The 21,105-nt window shown below is 43.8% G+C and overlaps 1 protein-coding gene across 1 annotated transcript in view; it reads left to right on the top strand.

Moving 5' to 3' along the window:
* The first annotated feature begins 4,727 nt into the window (after positions 1 to 4,727).
* RAB30 (RAB30, member RAS oncogene family) overlaps positions 4,728 to 21,105 on the top strand; it is a 209,769-nt gene continuing 193,391 nt past the window's right edge. The window contains exon 1 of the mRNA XM_040339971.1: positions 4,728 to 4,996. The gene's annotated coding sequence lies outside the window, so the exon portion shown is untranslated. The remainder of the gene's footprint in view (positions 4,997 to 21,105) is intronic.

Genomic DNA, 21,105 nt, shown 5'->3' with positions numbered 1-21,105 from the left:
CATGGAATGGCGCCAAACTTCGTTACTTAAAAATCTCCATAGGCGACACTTTAAAATTTTTACAGGTTGCCAGTTTAGAGTTACAGAGGAGGTCTAGTGCTAGAATTGTTGCACACGCTCTAACGCACGCGGCGACACCTCACATGTGTGGTTTGAACGACGTTTACATACGTGGGCGGGACTTACGTGTGCGTACGCTTTTGAGCGCGAGTTACCGGGGACAGGGGCATTTTAATTTTTTTATTATTATTTTTTCTTTTTTATTTTACTTATTTCTTTATTTTTTACACTTTTTTTTTTTACACTTTTTTTTTCAATCGCTTTTATTCCTATTACAAGGAATGTAAACATCCCTTGTAATAGGAAATGTGTGTGACAGGTCCTCTTTAAGGAGAGATGCGGGGTCAATAAGACCCCACATCTCTCCTGCAGGCTGGAAAGAATGAGATCGTGAAAAAAAATTCACAGATCTCATTCAAACTAGCCGCAATTGCGGTTTGTTTACTTACGGGGACCCGGGCGTGACGTCATCACATCGCGCCCGGGCCTCCGACGGTCATAGAGATGACTGGTGACCAGATGGTCACCAGTCTTCTCTATGGCAAACATCCGGCGGACGGCGATCATCTCTCCGGGCCCCCGGTGGGACGGGAGAGCCCGGAGAAGCACCGGATGGCGGCGGGAGGGGGGATGTCCCCTCCCGCCGCCTGTAAGAACGATCTAGCGGCGGAACCGCTGCTATGATCGTTCTTACGGTGCGCAGGATCGCCGCCGCTAAAAAATGATATCTCAATGATGCCTCCGGGTGCAGGCATCATTGAGATATCCCCCCGCAAAGCCCATCACGTCATATGACGTCCACCCAGGATAACAGGTCCCCGTTTTGGACGTCATATGACGGCATGCGGGTGTCAAGTGGTTAAAAAAACACCCGATTCCCCTTGACAAAATGAGCATCAATCTAATGTTAAAAATTTACTTTTCGGGTGAACCTCCACTTTAAGTGCCCATTTAGGTCTATGGCAGGGATTTTTATCCAGGGTGCCGTATGGATTACCCTGGGGTGACACATGCACAGGACCCCGTTTGACTTGAGACCGTGTCATGAGTTGCCATGGTTTGGGCAGGGTGGCTGCCAGCACCACAACAACTCTAGGCAGTGGTGTATTTAGGTTTTGTGCTGCCCTAGGCCTGACTAAACTCGTGCACCCCCTAATTTAAATATGACACACCCCTTCCTGTCAAGGCCACACCCCTTGCTGTTTAACCACTTAAGGACCCTTTTACGCCGATATACGTCGGCAGAATGGCACGGCTGGGCACAAGCACGTATATGTACGTGTCTCTTTAAGGCACAGCCGTGGGGTCGCGAGCGCGTCAGAGTGAAAACCCGGAAGTCGCAATTCAACACGCCTTTACTACGGTAATTACAACATAAAAAAAAAAAAAAAAGGCTATTGAACTATGTCCATACAGCAATTAATTTGACCCGATAGAGTTGTTATTTTGGGTGAACTTCCGCTTTAACCAGCATAATGGTCCGGGTCTTAAGTGGTAAAAACCCGCCCTGAGATTTTTGAATGGGGGCACTAGTTCTGAGGGCGTGGGGGGGGGGGCAATGGATTCCCTTAATTTCCCACCTCCCGCCCTCTGATGAACTGTCAGAGCTAAAAGGTAGGGTTCTGAGGGTGTGGGGGGATGGATTCACTCAATTTGCATAGATTTCCTCTCACTTCCTGTTTGGCTATGGGGCAGGAAGTGAATGGAAATCTCTTCAACGGGACAGGGATGGTAAAAAATAAACTGACAGGGGCTATAACCCTCCCTTACTCTATCCAAAATATAAAAGAAGTGTTGCCTATAGTTCTACTTTAAGCACAAATTTCTGATAATTTGATGGAGGGACTAAGAAGATATAACATGCCAATGGTACAGCAGAAAACATATAGCACAGTGAGGAAGGTTTGTGGTCCAGGATGATAGTCAGTCAAAATTAGAAGTGGCACCCGCTCCCCCCACAGTTGCAGAATGCCGGGCACCCGCATAACGGAAGCAGTGCGGCCGCTTTATGGGGGCGCTAGACTAATTAGTCTCTCAGCCCAGTCTGCCCCATAAGGGTCCTTTCACACGTGCGGACCGTTTTTTAGATCAGTTTTTTATCATCAGTTGATCCGTTTTTTCATCCGTTTTACATCCATTTTTCATCAGTTGTCATCCGTTTTACATCCATTTTTCATCAGTTGTCATCCGTTTTACATCCGTTTTTCATCAGTTGTCATCCGTTTTTCATCCGTTTTACATCCGTTTTTCATCAGTTGTCATCCGTTTTACATCAGTTTTTCATCCGTTTTTTCATTCGTTTTTTTTTTTGTTAGAACTTTATTTTTATTACATATTTTGATGAAAAACGGATGTTAAACGGATCGTCCGCTAACATCCGTTTTTCGTCCGTTCCGTTTTTTTGACGGAAGAAAAATAGGGTTTTCTTCCGTTCAAAAAAACGGAGCTTAACGGAGACGGATGTTAACGGACGTTAGCGGATGCTCATCCGCTAACGTACGCTATCCCATTGGAAAGCATTGCAGTCCGTAAACGGACGTATGAAAAAAATGGATGAACGGTCCGCACGTGTGAAAGGACCCTTAGGCCCCGTACACACGAGAGGATCCATCCGCTGGAATTGATCCGCGGACCGGCTCCAGCGGATAGATCCCCTGGTGTGTACACTCCAGCGGATCTGTTTCCGCGGATTTTTATCCCCTGGGATAGGCGTCAGTTCAGGGCAGGGTGCGCTTTTAATTTTTAGGGCCAGATTCACAGAGCAAGTACGCCGGCGTATCTACTAATACGGCGGCGTACTTTCAAATTTCCCGCGCCGTATCTTTAGTTTGAATCCTCAAACCAAGATACGACGGCATTTGGGTAAGATCCGACAGGCGTACACCTTTGGATCTTAGATGCAATACTTCGGCGCCCGCTGGGTGGAGTTTGCGTCGTTTTCCGCGTCGGGTATGCAAATTAGCGATTTACGACGATCCACGAACGTACGCGCGGCCGTCGCATTTTCCTACGTCGTCTGTAGTCGGCTTCTTCCGGCGTATAGTTAAAGCTGCTATTTTTTGCATAAGTTGTCCGTGAATAGGGATGGACGTAACTCACGTCTAAGTTAAAAAAATGACGTTGTTGCGACGTCATTTCGCGCAAAGCACAGCGGGAAATTTCTGGACGACGCATGCGCAGTTCATTCGGCGGGGGGACGCGCTTCATTTAAATGAAACCCGCCCCCTGATCGCCGATTTGAATTCCGCCTCCAGAAATACACTACGCCGCTGTAACTTGCGGCGCAAAATCGTTGAGGATTCGAAATTCCGCCAGGTAAGGTACGGAGGCGTAGCGTATCTCTGATACGCTGCGCGGATCCAATTCTCTCTGGATCTGGGCCTTAATTATTATTTTTTTATTATTATAATTTTTTTATATATATATTTTTTTTATTATTTTTTTTTAAAATTATTATACATTTTATTATAAACAGATGTCCCATGACAGGCTTGTTATGACTTTCCCTTTTAGCCTACGCTTGCAACGTAATGCATGCACCACGCGTTTTCCAAAAAGCATCTGAAAAAGTCCGGCGCAACCGAAAACACTGGGCCGGATTCAGCATTGATTTACACCGGCGTATCCATAGATACGCCGCGTAAATTCAAAGCTGCGCCGGCGTATCTACTTTCTGTATTCAGAAAGCTAGATACGCCGACATTAGCCTAAGATCCGACTGGCGTAATTCTCTTACGCCGTCGTATCTTAGGGTGCATTCTCACGCTGGCCGCTAGGTGGCGCTCCCGTCGTTTTCGGCGTAGAGTATGCAAACTACCTAGTTACGCCGATTCACAAACGTACGTGCGCCCGGCGGTAGTTTTTTACGTTGTTTGCGTAAGGCTTTTTCGGCGTAACGTTGCTCCTGCTATTAGGTGGCGCAGCCAATGTTAAGTATGGACGTCGTTCCCGCCTTGAAATTTTAATTTTTTTACGTTGTTTGTGTAAGTCGTTCGCGAATAGGGCTGGACGTAATTTACGTTCACGTCGAAAGAAATGACGATTTGCGTCGGAATCTCGAGCATGCGCACTGGGATTCTTTCACGAACGGAGCATGCGGCGTTCGTAGAAAACGTAAAAAAAAACGCGGGGTCACCATAATTTAAATAAAACACGCCCCCCCCCCTTACACATTTGAATTACGCGCGCTTACACCGGCCCCATTTACACTACGCTGCCACAACTTACGGCGCAAGTGCTTTGTGAATACTGCACTTGCTCCTGTAAGTTGCGTCGGCGTAGCGTAAATACGATATGCTGCGCCGCCGTAACTATGCGCGCCCCTACCTGAATCTAGCCCACTGTTTTTTTTTGTGTCTTATTTCTGCATCCTCCCTTTCTCCCCCTCCGATGTCTCCAGGCATCCTCCGGGAGGACAATGGCCTCTCTCTAGCTAGCTTTATTGACACAGCTTATGGGAAACACATTGCATTTTTCTCATTTGTGACATATTAGATACATTCTTTCCTGCAGTGAGCAGAAACTTCTGAGCCTTCCCTTTTTTTTTTTAATCCCTTCTCACTCCCTCCCAGCTTTCCAAGCCATCCTCCTCCCCCCTGCAGCCTCCGCTCTCCCATCCACAGCACCTCCCTAGCAACTTGTAGTCCACAGGGGCCCCTGCCTCCCATACAACCTAATGGAGCAGCTGCCTCTGGCTGGACTACGCCTCCCAGAATCCCCTGGGCTCCAGGCATCTCCCTGTGCTTGTCTATTGGCCTGCTGTCCTGAGGAATGATGTCATGATAAGAAAAGCAGGGAGAACTCCAGTGCCTTTTATTGTGCATGGAGCCTGTGCAGAGGACGCCTGCTGCTGCTGCCTGCATCCATCCCCAGCCCACCGATGAGCCGCTGATTCCAGCCGCACACACCCTGTTTTATTGTATGCACCCTTCTCAAGGTAAGACACCCCATTGATGATTTATTTTATTATTTTTATATTTAGGGCTTGCAATCGGTGCAAAGTTGTCCTGCAAAATCCGCCGCGCTGAGATCCTTGTCGGGGGGGGGACTAAAGGACCGGCCACTGGGATGCTTGGCAACTTAATACTAGTCAGCTGGTTGGTCCCTCTGCAATGCTGTGTGTATATTTTATAATACAGGGCGCCTGATCGCAGATCGCTGGCTGCGAAAATCAACGCCAGGCAGCTGGGAATCCTCAGAAAGATTCAACATCTGGATATCCTGAGGCTCCTCCACTTAAATCTGCAGCCACCGGGGGTTTATTGCTGGTCCATGCGACCAATCGGGTTTATATGAATAATAATCGCTCAAAGGATAATGACGACAACAAAAACAATAATAATAATCAAATACATAAGAGGGTATAGGTGGGTTGTACTTGCCACCCGTGTTTGGACGACGCTGTCTCTGGCTCTGCGCCGTGGTCAACTTTTCAGTCATTTTTTTTTTCATTACCATCATTATTATAAAATATTATTATTAATACTATTTATAAATATTAATTATAGCAATAGTATTAATAATCAAACACATAAGAGGGTATAGGTAGGTTGTACTTGCCACCCATGTATGGACGTCACTGTCCCTGGCTCTACACCTTGGTCAACTTTTCAGTATTTTTTTTAAAACATGGATGCAATATTTTTAATGTTGCCATCATTATTATTTTTTATATTTCTATTAATACTATTTATAAATATTAATTATAGCAATAGTATTAATAATTGAACACATAAAGAGGGTGTACTTGCCACACCTGTATGGACGTTGCTGGCAATGGCTTTGCGCCTTGGACAACTTCTTAGTAATTTTTTAAAACAAAGTTGCAAAATTTGTAATTATTGTTTTCATTATTATTTTATATTATTATTAATACTATTTATTAATCATCATTTTAGCAATAGTGTTAATAATCAAACACAAACAATAATCAATAATCAGAGGGCATAGATGGATTGTACTGGCCACCGTGTATGGATGTTGCTGTCCCTGGGTAGTATTAATAATCAAACACATCAGAGGGTGTAGGGGGATTGGACTTGCCACCCTTGTATGGACATTGCTGTCCCTGGCTCTGCACCTTGGTCAACTTTTCAGTATTTTTTTTTTTAACAATGTTGCAGTATTTTTTCTTTTTATTATTACCATTATTATTATTTTTTATATATTAATACTATTTTTTATTAATAATTATAGGAATAGAATTAATAAAAAAAACATCATCAGAGGGTGTAGGGGATTTGACTTGCCACTTGTGTGTGGATGTTGCTGTCCCTGGCTCGGCACCTTGGTCAACTTTTCAGTAATTTTGAAAAGCAATGTTGCAAAATGTATTATTATTAATATTAATATTTTTTAATAATATTAAAAACCATTTATAAATAATAAGTATAGCAAAAGTATTAATAATCAAACACGTAAGAGGGTGCAGTGGGATTGCAGTTTCCAACTGTATCTTGTTGTTGTTGTTGTTGTTTATCCTTGGTTTTACGCATTTTTTAAACAATATTACAAAAATGTATTGCAATTGTTATAAAAATAGGTTGGTTGTAGTTTCTGACCGTACCTAAAAAAGTTGTCCTTGGTTCTACACTTTTTTTTTTTTTTTAACAATATTACAATAATTTTTTACCAATGTTATTATTATTATTATTATTATTATTATTATTAATAATACTATATCTGAATAATCATAAGCTTTATCACAACAACATTAAACGTATACAGTTGGTATGAAGACTGATTGTAGTTTCTGACTGTACCTGACATTTTTTGGCCATGGTTTTGCACCGTAGTAAATTTTACAATCAATATTTTTAACAATATCACAATACTTTCTTAACATATTTATTATCGATACTATTGATGAATCGTCATTTTAATTATGATCATTAAAACAATAATTATGTAATATGTGGGAATATGTAGGTTGCTTGTTGTTTCCAACCATACCTGAAATGTTTTGGCCCTGGTTATGTGATCAACAGGATTACTTGACAATAATTTAACAATTTTACAGTTTTTTCTAACAATATTACAGTAGTTTCGTCTTCTTCTTGAAAAAAACTACTGATGAATCATAATTTGATTCTAATAATTATAACAATAATAATATAATATATGAGACTGTGTAGGTTGTTTGTAGTTTCCAATCGTACCTGAAATGTTTTGGCCTTGGTTCCAGGATCAGCATGGTTACTTGACAGTATTCTTCTTTTTTTTTTTTTTTTACAATATTTTAATAACTTATTTTTTATTCTATTATTATTATTATTATTATTATATATTATTATTGGTGAATTTTTGCCCAGCTTGCTTAACTTTACAAAATATTCTTCTTTTTAATATTATTGTTATTATTATAATACAGGATTTATAGTGCTAAGAGTTTGCGCAGGACTTAATAAAATAAAGGCAGACATTAGTTACATTACAGCTTGCTACACAGTTCTACGAATGATGGGTATTCTGTTTGTTATCTTAGAGTTTTTTTCTTATTTAAAGTAAAACAAGAAATAAATATGAATTTATCAAGTTTGGTACATAGCTCCCAACTGTCCCATTTTATAACCACATCCCGTACAGACGTCTATAACAGGGGCCTCCAAACTACGGCTTGTGGGCCACATCCAGCCCGCTACAAGAATTTATGTGGCACTCAGCTAGGTTCAGTGGCGTATGCACAATGTGCACTGTTGATTAGACAGCACATTACATGGTAAGACCTACCCCGAAAATAAGTCCTACTGTGTGTTTTGTAACCAAAATTAATAGAAGACCTGGGCTTATTTTCGGGGGAAACACGGTACAGTCTTGAGGAAGGAAAGGAAATGAGGGACATGATTGAAATTAGAAGGTCCCTTGCACACAGGGCTGTCTAGCTGCAATGTGATTTAGTGCAACCAGGAGGGACATATGCAGAGTCCAGCCATACCTTGAGCAGCCTGTCAAAGTATAGGGCAGGCTGTGGCTGGATGGGGCTGAATGCTGTACCAGGTGGTACTGGCGTTCAGGGCCATGTTCAGGCCAAAGGTCCAGCAAACTATTTGTACAATTTAGCATTCAGCCCCGTCCAGCCGCAGTCTGCCATAGACTTTGACAGGCTGCCTGCAACAGGTCTCGACATGAGGGATTTACTGCAGCTGGACAGCAATGTATGCCACCTCAGATAGCAAGCAATTGAGCTGCAAGTTTGAATACGACTTGCTAAGCTATTGCTAGACTTGCCAGGCTTCACAAGTTGGTTGCACAATTGCAGCAAGTCCGCATTGCATGACTCCAGGTCAACTTTATTTGCAAACATTCTGCAAGTCTGCTGCAAGTTCTGGTTCAGTTATGTTGTGCAATAGTCCTCCCACCACAGGGGGTCACTGTGGCTGAATTTTCATACAGTAGACTTGCAGAGCTCTTGCTGTAGGCTCACCACTGCAACTTTGCTTTTGCTGGAAGACTTGCCATGCAAATTTGCTACAAATTGGAAAAGTGTCAACTAGAACTTGTGCTTCAAGTGCTCTGCAAGTGTACAACTTGCCAGTGAAAATGCGCAGCAAGTTAACAGACTTACAATTCAACACTGCCACGCATTTGTGGCAAGTTATCCTTGCTATCTGAGAGGGACTTGAGGCTTCATTCACACTGGCAGTGTCACACTTGTGTTTATATGCGTTTAGAGGACATTTCAGATCTGTCTCGCATCACCTTTCTGAGGGGTGGCCTGGGCCACGCAAGTAGGGTTGCCACCTTTTCTTCAAGCCAAACCTGAACACTTTAGCACCCTGGAACACCTTTGGGTGCCCCAAGGAGAGTAGTAATGTGGTGCGCATAGCGTGTCGCAGCGAACAGTGGATGTTGTGAAATTGCTCTTGCTGACATCACCACCCTGCTCCCCAGTGATGCCGGTACCTGCCCCCAGACAGCTCACCGCAGTTCCCGGATGGCAACAGATTTGTGTGTGACTATCCTGGTTACTTGGGGAGTCACAGCCTGGTCTAAATAATGTGTCCGGGTTTCAGTCTGCCTGAAACCCAGACACAAGATTCAAAACCCAAACTGTCCGGGTGAGTCCTGGGCAGGTGGCAATCTTACACGCAAGTATAAGCAAGCACTTCTGTGCAAAGCAGGAACTCCTCTTTCCGGCCCACACGCTGCAAAAAAAAAATTAAAATGCCCTATTTACCTCATTTGGGTCCTGGACCTCTTCTTTCCCTTTTTGTTTTCATCTGGCGAGTCCTTCTTCTAGGAATCCACATCACTGTCTGTGTATCTCAGATACTTCCCATTGTTGGAGGCAAAAGTTGCAGCAATGGGTGGTCCTATCACAGATTCTTCAGGGGCAGCAAAACTATGGAGGGTTAGTGAGGCTACCAGTCCCCAAAAATATAATGAGCTGGCAAAACCATCTGGTCCCCAGGGCAAGGAACAAGATTTCCAGAACAAGGAGGAGGTGAGTATTGAAGACTGCATCCCGTTATGTGGCAGGACCAGGCCTGAGTTCAGGAGGACACCATTTTCAATCTGAAGCTAAAATCAAGAACTGGAGGACATGACTTCAAACGAGAAGGAGGATAATCAAAACGAATCTTAGGCCCCGTACACACCATAGAATCTATCCGCAGATAAATCCCATCGAATGGGTTTCAGCGGATAGATTCTATGGTGTGTACACTCCGGCGGATATTTATCCGCGGATATTTCCGAATTCCAGCAGATAAATATTTGTCGACATGCACAGAATATCTATCCGCTGGAATCGGATCCCACGGATGGATCCGCTCGTCTGTACAGACTCACCGGATCCATCCGTCCAAAGGGATTCCCCGCACACGTCGTAATGATTTGACGCATGCGTGGAATTCCTTATATGACAGCGTCGCGCCCGTCGCCGTGTCATAATCGCGGCGACGGCGCGACACGTCATCGCCAGAGGATTTCAGCGCGGATTTCAATGCGATGGTGTGTACACTCCATCGCATGAAAATCCGCCGAAATCCTCGAGAGGATTTATCCGCGGAAACGGTCCGCTGGACCGTATTCGCGGATAAATTCTCTCGTGTGTATGGGGCCTTAGGCTTCTTTCACACTATGGATTGTATGTCCGTTTTATAATATCCGTATTACACCTATTAACGGACGTTTATTAACGGATTTAATAACGGATACATACGGATAAATATTTTACCATTCTTCCTTTATTGAAAACGGATAATGTTTATCCGCATATATCCGTATACAGTAGATCCGTTATATCATTCCTTTCTAACGTCCGTTAATAAAAACCATTTCACCCTTTCTTGAAGTCCAGCTCCAGAAGTCTTTACTGAGCATGCTCAGTAAAATGAACGTCCGTTAACATAACGGACATTTACGGAGACATTTACTAACGTCTGTGCGCCATAGACTTCAATGTTAAAATATAACGGACGTTAATATATCCGTTACTTGCAACGGACAAAAAATGGACAAAAAATAGTGCAAGACCCGTCACATATTCCGTTACAACTAACGTCCGTACGTTATAACGGACTATTACGGATCTTTACGGAACATAAAAAAATCCCATAGACTTTAATGATATTTTATAAAGGACGTATAACTTCCGTTTTTTAACATTATCTGACGGATTTTAATACGGATTATTAAAACTGATTTATTTTGTAGTGTGAAAAGGGCCTTAGAACATATTATTTTACTGAAAGAAGGAAAAAACAACAACATCAAAACTTAAAAAAAAAAACGGTTTTAATGGACCACTTGCTTAATTTCTGCCATCACTCTTCTAAACTCTATACCGGCCCTTTTCAACCTTTTCAACACAGAGGAACCCTTGAAATAACTTTCTGGATTCTAGGAACCCCTGCTACAAATGACCATATCTACAACTCGTGATACAATAGTGTGATGGTCAGTGGGCAGAATGATCCTTACACTTGTGGTCATTAAGAAGAATCCGCCCCCTCCCCCCCCCCCCCCCCCCCATACAGATAGCTAAAAAGATCAATGGTGCCAGTGGGAACTTATCTGAGAGGCAGAAATTTCTCATTGGACAAGGAACCCCTAGCAACCTTTGGAGGAACCCTAGGCTTCAATGGAACCCTGTTTTTTTTACACAGAGGAACCCCTGAAATAACTTTCTGGTCTCAGGGAACCCTTACTACAAATGACTATGGGCCAGATTCAGGTAGACTTACGACGGGCGTATCAGTAGATACGCCCTCGTAAATCCGAATCCCCGCCGTCGTATATTTAAGCGCATTCTCAAACTGAGATACGCTTAAATATTGCTAAGATACGACCGACGTAAGTCTCATACGCCGTCATATCTTAACTGCATATTTACGCTGGCCGCTAGGGGCGTGTACGCTGATTTACGCCTAGAATGTGTAAATCAGCTAGATACGCCTAAGGGGTTTTCAGGCGTACAGATAAACCACCAAAAAGATGGCGCAGCCAATGTTAAGTGTGGACGTCGGAACCGCGTCCAATTTTTCAAGTTTTACGTCGTTTGCTTAACTCGTCCGTAAATGGGGCTGGCCGTAATTTACGTTCACGTCGAAAGCATTGACGATTTGCCAACGTCATTTGGAGCATGCGCACTGGGATACGTCCACGGACGGCGCATGCGCCGTTCGATCGAAACGTCATTTACGTGGGGTCACACTTAATATGCATAAAACACGCCCACAGCTTCAACATTTGAATTAGGCGGGCTTACGCCGGCCCTAATACGCTACGCCGCCGTAACCTTGGGCGCAAAATCGTTGAGAATACCATACTCGCCTCTCAAATTTACGGCGGCATAGAGTATAGGAGATACGCTACGCCCGCCTAAATGTATGTGAATCTAGCCCTATTTCTACAACTCGTAATACATTAGTGTGATGGTCAGTGGGAACTTATCTGAGAGGCAAAAAAATCTAACCCCTAGCAACCTTTGGAGGAACCCTAGGTTTCTATGGAACCTTGGTTTTTAACACAGAGGAACACAAAGGAACACAAAAGAACACATGAAATAACTTGAAATAACTTTCAGGTCTCAGGGAACCCCTACTACAAATGACTATATCTACAACTCGTAATACATTAGTGTGATGGTCAGTGGGAAGAATTCTCCTTACAATTGTGGTCATTGGGAAAAAAGTGCCCCCTTACAGATGGCAAAAAAGATCAATGGTGTCAGTGGGAACTTATCTGAGAGGCAAAAAAATCTGATTTCTCAAGGAACCCCTAACAACCTTTGGAGGAACCCTAGGCTTCCATGGAACCTTGGTTGAGAAACCCGGATCTATATTGTGTTGTCTTTTTCAACCTGTTCTATCATTATATCATGATGCTGCTTGGTCCTCAATGACAGCATCAACTATCATCTTATGCCCCGTACACACGATCGGTTTTCCTGTTGGAAAAAGTCTGATAAGAGCTTTTGGTCGGGAATCCCGACCGTGTGTATGCTCCATCAGACTTTTTCCAACGGAAAAACTGCTGGAAAAAGATGGAGAGCAGGTTCTCTATTTTCGGAATTTCCAATCGTGTGTACAAATCCCGGCGCGCTAAATTCCGACTCATGCTCGTAAACAAATCAACGCATTTTGGAAGCATAGAACTTAATTATATTGGCTTGACGTGGTCTTTTACGTCACCGCGTTCTTGACAGTCAAAAGTTCACCAAACTTTTGTGTGACCGTGTGTATGCAAGTCAGGCTTGAGAGGAATTCCGTCGTAAAAACCATCCAACTTTTTCCTGACGGAAAAACTGATCGTGTGTACGGGGCATTAGAGTAGTTGCTCTTAACCTTTTTTTGAGTCACAAACCCCTTTATGGACCCCCACAATGATTTAAATTTATATGGTAACCATGGGCCAACAATACGTCAAGAAACGCTTAGCGTCGGCGCTATAAGCAGTAGCAGTGTACATTTCCCTTCAATGGGAAACCATTGATTGGGACAAGGGGGAGGACTATATAGTGAATGTAAACTTTTTTTTTTTTTTTTATCTGACCCATGTTAACCACTTCCGGACCGCCGCATGTACATTTACGTCGGCAGAATGGCACGGACAGGCACATTGGCGTACCTGTACGTCCCTGCCTAGACGTGGGTCAGGGGTCCGACCGGGACCCCCCCCCCCCCGGTCCATGCGGCGGTTCCCGTGGCTTCAGGAGCGATCCGGGACGAGGGCGCGGCTATTCGTTTCTAGCCGCCCCCTCGCGATCGCTCCCCGGAGCTGAAGAACGGGGAGAGCCGTATGTAAACACGGCTTCCCCGTGTTTCACTGTGGCGGCGCATCGATCGAGTGATCCCTTTTATAGGGAGACTCGATCGATGACGTCACACCTACAGCCACACCCCCCTACAGTTGTAAACACACACTAGGTGAACCCTAACTCCTACAGCGCCCCCTGTGGTTAACTCCCAAACTGCAACTGTCATTTTCACAATAAACAATGCAATTTAAATGTATTTTTTGCTGTGAAAATGACAATGGTCCCAAAAATGTGTCAAAATTGTCCGAAGTGTCCGCCATAATGTCGCAGTCACGAAAAAAAATCACTGATCGCCGCCATTAGTAGTAAAAAAAATAAAAAAATAATAAAACTATCCCCTATTTTGTAAACGCTATAAATTTTGCGCAAACCAATCGATAAACGCTTATTGCGATTTTTTTTTTTACCAAAAATAGGTAGAAGAATACGTATCGGCCTAAACTGAGGACATTTTTTTTTTTATATATGTTTTTGGGGGATATTTATTACAGCAAAAAGTAAAAAATATTGAATTTCTTTCAAAATTGTCGCTCTATTTTTGTTTATAGCGCAAAAAATAAAAACCGCAGAGGTGATCAAATACCACCAAAAGAAAGCTCTATTTGTGGGGAAAAAAGGACGCCAATTTTGTTTGGGAGCCACGTCGCACGACCGCGCAATTGTCAGTTAAAGCGACGCAGTGCCGAATTGTAAAAACCCCTTGGGTCATTTAGCAGCATATTGGTCCGGTCCTTAAGTGGTTAAGAACCCCTGGCTTAAAAGGCTGTTTCACATGTTTTTTTAATGGTTTGGTATGTGAGCCACTGTTTCCCTTTTTCGATAATCCAGATAAAGGGAAACGACTTTGCGAATGGTGTTTATTTTGTGTTTTCTGCAAAGGTTCCTTAAAGTTTTCAGCGTGAGACATTTTAAATGGGCTTACTAAAGTAAAGGAACGGTAAACACAGCTGTGTTCATTAACCTACTGTTGTCTACAGCATGCGAAAAGTGCAGCTTTTCATTTGTATTATACCGTATATAAATATTTTCTTCCCATATTTATAAGCACTGACAAATTCCTGAGTTTTTTACAGGGAACCTAAAATCGCACCAGAGGAGCTTACGGCCCCATACACACGGGAGGATTTATCCGCGAATACGGTCCAGCGTACCGTTTCTGCGGATAAATCCTCTCGAGGATTTCAGCGGATTTCTCTGCGATGAAGTGTACTCACCATCGCATTGAAATCCGCGCCGAAATCCTCTGGCGATGACGTGTCGTGCCGTCGCCGCGATTATGACGCGGCGACGTGCGCGACGCTGTCCTATAAGGAATTCCACGCATGTGTCGAATCATTACGACGCATGCGGGGGATCCCTTCGGACGGATGGATCCGGTGAGTCTATACAGACCAGCGGATCCATCCGTTGGGATGGATTCCAGCGGATAGATTTGTTTAGCATGTCAGCGAATATTTGATCTGCTGGAATCCATCCCAGGGGAGAAATATCCGCGGAAACAGATCCGCTGGAGTGTACACACCATAGGATCTATCCGCTGAAACCCATTCGCTGGGATTTTTCAGCGGATGGATTCTATTGTGTGTATGGGGCCTACCATCTAATGTTCCCACCATACTTATACAAGAACACAGTGTAAGGGGACTTTATCCACAAGCCAGTCAATAATCGCAGAGAAGAATCAGCTGTTTAATTTATTCACTTACCGTGTTTCTCTGAAACTTGCTAGAAAATGTGACTTTTTCAGGAAGAGTCAAATTCCCAAGCACAGCTCCCATCCACCTTTCATGTCACAGCCCTCTCCTCTTCTCGGAGGGTTTAATTACAGTCTGTGTTGGCCCAGCTCCTTGGCCCCTCCCCTCTATACATAGCTGCTTGCAGAAGAGTGAAGGGAAATACTATAGAGCAGCGCCGGTCCCCAACCTTTTTGGCACCGGGGGACCGGCTGCGTGGAAGAAAATTGTGGCAAGGCTCGGCGAGGGGGGGATGTAGGCACATGCGGGGGTAAGCGATTTTTTCACTGGCAATTTATCGGGGCAATAGCTTGGTGTTCTGCTGTTGGCGCTTCAATCATCATGGCACCATGGTTGGTATGGTGTCAAAATGACACCGCTGACGCCAACAATGGGGCACAATTCCTTCCACTGGCACCAAAGATGGGACAAAGTTTTTTCACACTGACCTCAGAACAGTGGCGGCTGGTGCCCATCAAATGCAGCCACTGTGCCATCAATTGTCACCACTGTTCCATGCCATCAAAAGCAGCCACTATGCAATGCCATCAAACACAGCCACTGTGCCATCAATTCGCACCACTGTGCCATGCCATCAAACGCAGCCACTGTGCCATGCCATCAAACACAGCCACTGTGCCATGCCATCAAACACAGCCACTGTGCCATCAATTGTCGCCACTGTGCCAATTGTCACCACTGTGCCCTTTAATTGTCGCCACTGTGCCCATTGTCGCCACTGTGTTCATTGATGTCATTGTGCCCTTTAATTGTCCCCACTGTGCCCATTGTCCCCACTGTGCCTATTGTCGCCACTTTGCCCATTGATGTCACTGTGCCCTTTAATTGTCGCCACTGTGCCCAATTATGCCGCTGTGCCAATTGTCCCCACTGTGCCTATTGTCGGCACTGTGCCCATTGATGTCACTGTGCCCTTCGTCGCCGCTGTGCCCTGTGAAATGCCCCTCCCCCGTGCCCGGCACTTACCTTTACTGGAGTCAGGCATCCACGTCCTCAACCCTCGATGTCTTCTCCAGCCCTCGATGACGCTTCAGCCAATCAGGTTTCCCGGTAGCCAGAACCGCCAAACCTGATTGGCTGAGACGCCTGTCAGTCTTATCCAAGGAACGCACCCCCCGTGCGTTCCGAGGATAAGCTTCTGGGGACCCGAGGGCTGTACTCGGAAAGGCACTTCCGTACAGCCAACCAGCTGCCGTTATTCAGATGGTCGGCGCCTCATGTCCGGCCATCTGAATAGAACAGCGGCGACAATAACATAGATTTGTGCAATGCATGAATCTATGTTATTAGACTCAGTGGCGGTGAGAGCCAGAGGGGGCGGCGCTCCAGCGCCCTCTATGGACGAACTGCCACTGCATCAGGACCTTTTGTACTCCCAATGGCCACAATCTGCCCCCCCCCTAATGTCTGAAGAACAGTAAACTGGACCCATGTTTAGAAAATTTGGAGAGCCCCGACCTATGACAAAAGGGAGCATCAGCAACTTTGATTTTCCTCTTCAACAGAGATCAAGTGCCGAGGCCTTCAGACATGGCCGACATCACAAGGAAATCCGAATAAGCATTTTTTCAGGAAAGTAATTATTTTATCCCTTCTGTTTTATTTATCTGTCCCAGGCTGACTGTTAGATTGGATTTATAGGTAACATTCTTATTTCCCGGTTAGAACGCACTGGTCCTGTGTAACCCCTAATGGCTGATCACTAGCAGTGGCCTTGTATAGATTAGTCCCCATTGTGTCACTGACTCAGGTCTATGCCTGTAAAGTGGGTGACCGCTCAATTAAGTATTGCGCTTACCTACGGCAAGGCAGGTCACCCTGACCTCATGTCTAGTTACACAGAGCCCAAAGCTCATTGTGTGCTTGTGAGGTCTATCTGCATTATAAACACTCTGTACAGGGTTTTGTTCAGGTGAGTACAACAAGATGTTTTTTTTTTTTTTACATTTTTATTTCATTTTTTTTCTTTTATATTGCTTTTAGTGTTTTCAATTCAGTAGGTAGGAGGGCTATAGCATATACAGGTCTTAAATGTTTATGCAACATTTCCGGTTAAAGCGGAAGTAAACCCATTCATTTAACAGTTTCAAAAAACAGTTACATTTCCGGCACTTGCCGGGAATGTAACACTCCCATTGGTTGCGCTCTCAACCAAACTGTTAAATCATCCAATGGCTGGTATCAGAACTGATCACATGTGCAGCATCATGGCAGTTGTAGTTAAAACCGAGGCCAAGATGGCCGCTTCCTTGGCTGTAAATGATGGGAGGGTTTACTTCCACTTTAAATAAGACATAGAACAGTTATTCAGTAAGCTACAACAACCAATCACAATTCATGTTTATCTGAGCTGACTCCAGTAATCTGAAATTCAATTGGCTGCCTTACAAAATAAGCTGAATATTGTCAATACTTGACAACACATATAAACAAGAAAAATAACATCAAACCATTTTAAACATATTTTACCAATTCACTATTATTTGTTCCATATGATGTAAATACACTATATTGTCAAAAGTATTGGGACACCTGCCTTTACTCGCACCTGAACTTTAATTACATCCCAGTCTTATAGGTAGATTCACAGAGAGCGTCGCAACTTTAAGGCGGCGTAGCGTATCATATTTACGCTACGCCAGCTTAAGTCAGAGAGGCAAGTACTGTATTTTCAAAGTACTTGCCTCCTAACTTACGGCGGCGTAGCGTAAATGCGGCGGGCGCAAGCATGCCTAATTCAAAATAGGCTGAGGGGGCGTGTTTTATAATAATTTGCTTTGACCCGACGTGATTGACTTTTTTTTTAAACAGCGCATGCGCCGTCCGCCTACATTTCCCAGTGTGCATTGCGGCTAAGTACGCCGCACAGTCCTATTGATTTCTACGTGGACGTAAATTACGTAAATCCCTATTCACGGACGACTTACGCAAACGATGTAAAATTTTCGAATTTCGAAGCAGGAACGGCGGCCATACTTTAACATTACTATTCCAACTATTTGATGGAATAACTTTAGGCCTGATAAAGCGTTACGTAAACGGCGTATCTGTACTGCGTCGGCCGGGCGTACGTTCGTGAATAGGCGTATCTAGTGATTTACATATTCTACGCCGACCGTAATGGAAGCGCCACATAGCGGCCAGCCAAAATATTGCACCCTAAGATAGGATGGCGCAAGCCGTCGTATCTTAGATAGGTTTAAGTGTATCTCTGTTTGAGAATACACTTAAACTTAGGTCGGCGCAGATTCCGAGTTAGGTCGGCGTATCTACTGATACGCCGACCTAACTCTATGTGAATCTAAATATTAGTCCGTAGGGTTCAATATTGAGTTGGCCCACCCTTTGCAGATATAACAGCTTCACCTCTTCATGGAAGGCTGTCCACAAGGTTTAGGAGTGTGTCTATGGGAATGTTTGATCACTCTTCCAGAAGCGCATTTGTGAGGTCAGGCTGATGTTTGTTATCCAGAATAAAGAATGTCCATTCAAAATACACTTTTTTAACGCTTTATTGCAGAAGCAAACTTTCCAAACAAAGGGCCAATTTAGGGTGCAGAACTGTGACCCGTGGACGTAGAAAATGCCCCATGAGTGGGGTGAATAGTGCCCATTGTTGATTTCAAAGAGAAGAATGGTGACCCATTGTTGGTATTCAAGGGAGGAATGATGCCCCATCATTGGTGGCTGTGGGAGGAATGGTGCCCCATCATTGGTGTCAGTGGATGGAATGGTGCCCCAAGAGCACCCAGCCATCTTTCCAGGTGTTACCAGTCAGTCCTTAATGGTGGTTCCACACATAGGGTGTTCTTTAAATGTAGGTCCCAAGGCTGTGCTGAAAATGCCCCATTAGTGGGGGGGGGGGATGGTGCCCATTGTTAATTTCAAAGAGAAGAATGGTGACCCATTGTTGGTATTCAAGGGAGGAATGATGCCCCATCATTGGTGTCAGTGGATGGAATGGTGCCCCAAGAGCAGCCAGCCATCTTTCTAGGTGTTACCAGTCAGTCCTCAATGGTGGTTCCACACATAGGGTGTTCCTCAAATGTAGGTCCCAAGGCTGTGCTGAAAATGCCCCATCAGTGGGGGGAATAGTGCCCATTGTTGATTTCAAAGAGTAGAATGGTGACCCATTGTTGGTATTCAAGGGAGGAATAAGGCCCCGTCATTGGTGTCAGTGGATGGAATGGTGCCCCAAGAGAACTCGGCCATATTTCAAGGTGATACCAGTCAGTCCTCAATGGTGGTTCCACCCATAGGGTGTTCCTCAAACATAGGTCACAAGGCTGTTCTGAAAATTCCCCATCAGTGGGGGGAATAGTGCCCATTGTTGATTTCAAAGAGTAGAATAGGGTGTTCCTCAAACTTAGGTCCCAAGGCTGTTCTGAACCAAGCCACAGGACCTAATCAGAGAAGGTCAAGGGTGGCAAGGTTCTTCCACCTTCTTCCTATGTGTCCATTTCTGGTTCTTCTGGCAGTTCAACCCAATTGGCTCTCTCAGTCTCTTCATATGACACAGACCTACATATTGTTGGTCATAGGTGTCCTGCTCCCATAACCTGAACCGCCAGGCCCAACCCGCAGCTGGTATTAAAAAAAAACATAGACTCCACCTACTCCATCACCAGAGGAGGGACAACAATTAAAGAGCACTACTTTTGCAGGTGTTTTTGATTGTTGTAGGACAAAATAATGTAGTAAAAAAAAAAAAAAAATTCTCAAGAATATCTATCTAATACATACAGTACCTTTTTTAGTCCGCATTTTTTTCTCCTTTTGGGTAAAAACCTTCTTACATAGTTACATAGTTAGTCAGGTTGAAAAAAGACACAAGTCCGTCTGGTTCAACCATAAAATAAATAAAATGTAAAATATCATACAATCCCATATACCCAATTCAATACCCACAGTTGATCCAGAGGAAGGCGAAAAACCTCAGCAGAGCATGATCCAATTTGCTTCAGCAGGGAAAAAAATTCCTTCCTGATCCCCCGAGAGGCAATCGGATATTCCCCTGGATCAACTTTACCTATAAATGTTAGTACCCAGTTATATTATATACAGTACATCTAGGAAATAATCCAGGCCTTTCTTAAAGTGGAGTTCCACCCATAAATATAACATTACATCAGTAGTTTTAAAAAAATGTCATTAGTCCTTTACGAAAAATGTTTTTTTTTTAGATGCCTTCAAAGTGTTGTTGCTAGGCAGAATAGTTAATCTTCCCACTTCCTGCACCTAGGTGCTTAACCTACACCGCACAGACTCCTGGGAATGTAGTGGGTGTAACTTTCCAGGAGTCTGTGCACTCCCCAGTCTCAAAGAATCATGTGACTTGGACAGCACAGGTGCTGAAACCTGATCTGACACTATTTGTGCAGCACTGAGCATGTGTGAGATCTGCAAGGCTTAAATCCAGGCAGTCATACAGTCTGGCTTCATGATGCCCACACTTAAGATGACCCCAGTCAATTTCTATTTTATAAAGTGTCTAAATGCTGTAACAACCTAACAAAACGGACCTTAGTTTACAGACTAACTTTACTAGAATACATTAAGCTTGTGTATTACAAGGGTATTTATATTTAAAAAGTGAAATTGTGGCCGGAACTCCGCTTTAATGCAATCTACTGAGCTGGCCAGAACCACCTCTGGAGGGAGTCATTTTCACAGCTCTTACTGTAAGGAAACTTTTCTGTATTTGGAGATCTCTTTTCCTCTAGACATGAGGAAAGAGTGCCCCTGTGTCCTTTGTGTTGACTGTAAAATAAATAACTCAACACCAAGTTCACTATATGAACCACTTACTGTATGTAAAATAGTTAATATGCAAATACAGTGATACCTATTATAAATAAGGTGCCAAATGTGATATTAAACCCTTTGCTCTCCATTTATGAACTATTTATATATATTTTTTTGTTCACTTAGACAGTTCATGGACTTTATTTGCCAACCTGGTATTTTTTGATGCGATTTTTGCACGGATTTTTGGACACTTATATATTGACTCACTTAGAGGGTGGATTA

Source organism: Rana temporaria, chromosome 2 (assembly GCF_905171775.1).
Source record: "Rana temporaria chromosome 2, aRanTem1.1, whole genome shotgun sequence".
Classification (NCBI taxonomy): Eukaryota; Metazoa; Chordata; class Amphibia; order Anura; family Ranidae; genus Rana; species Rana temporaria.
The sequence above is the reverse complement of the archived record's forward strand: the minus strand, read 5'-3'. Positions and strand labels throughout refer to the sequence as shown.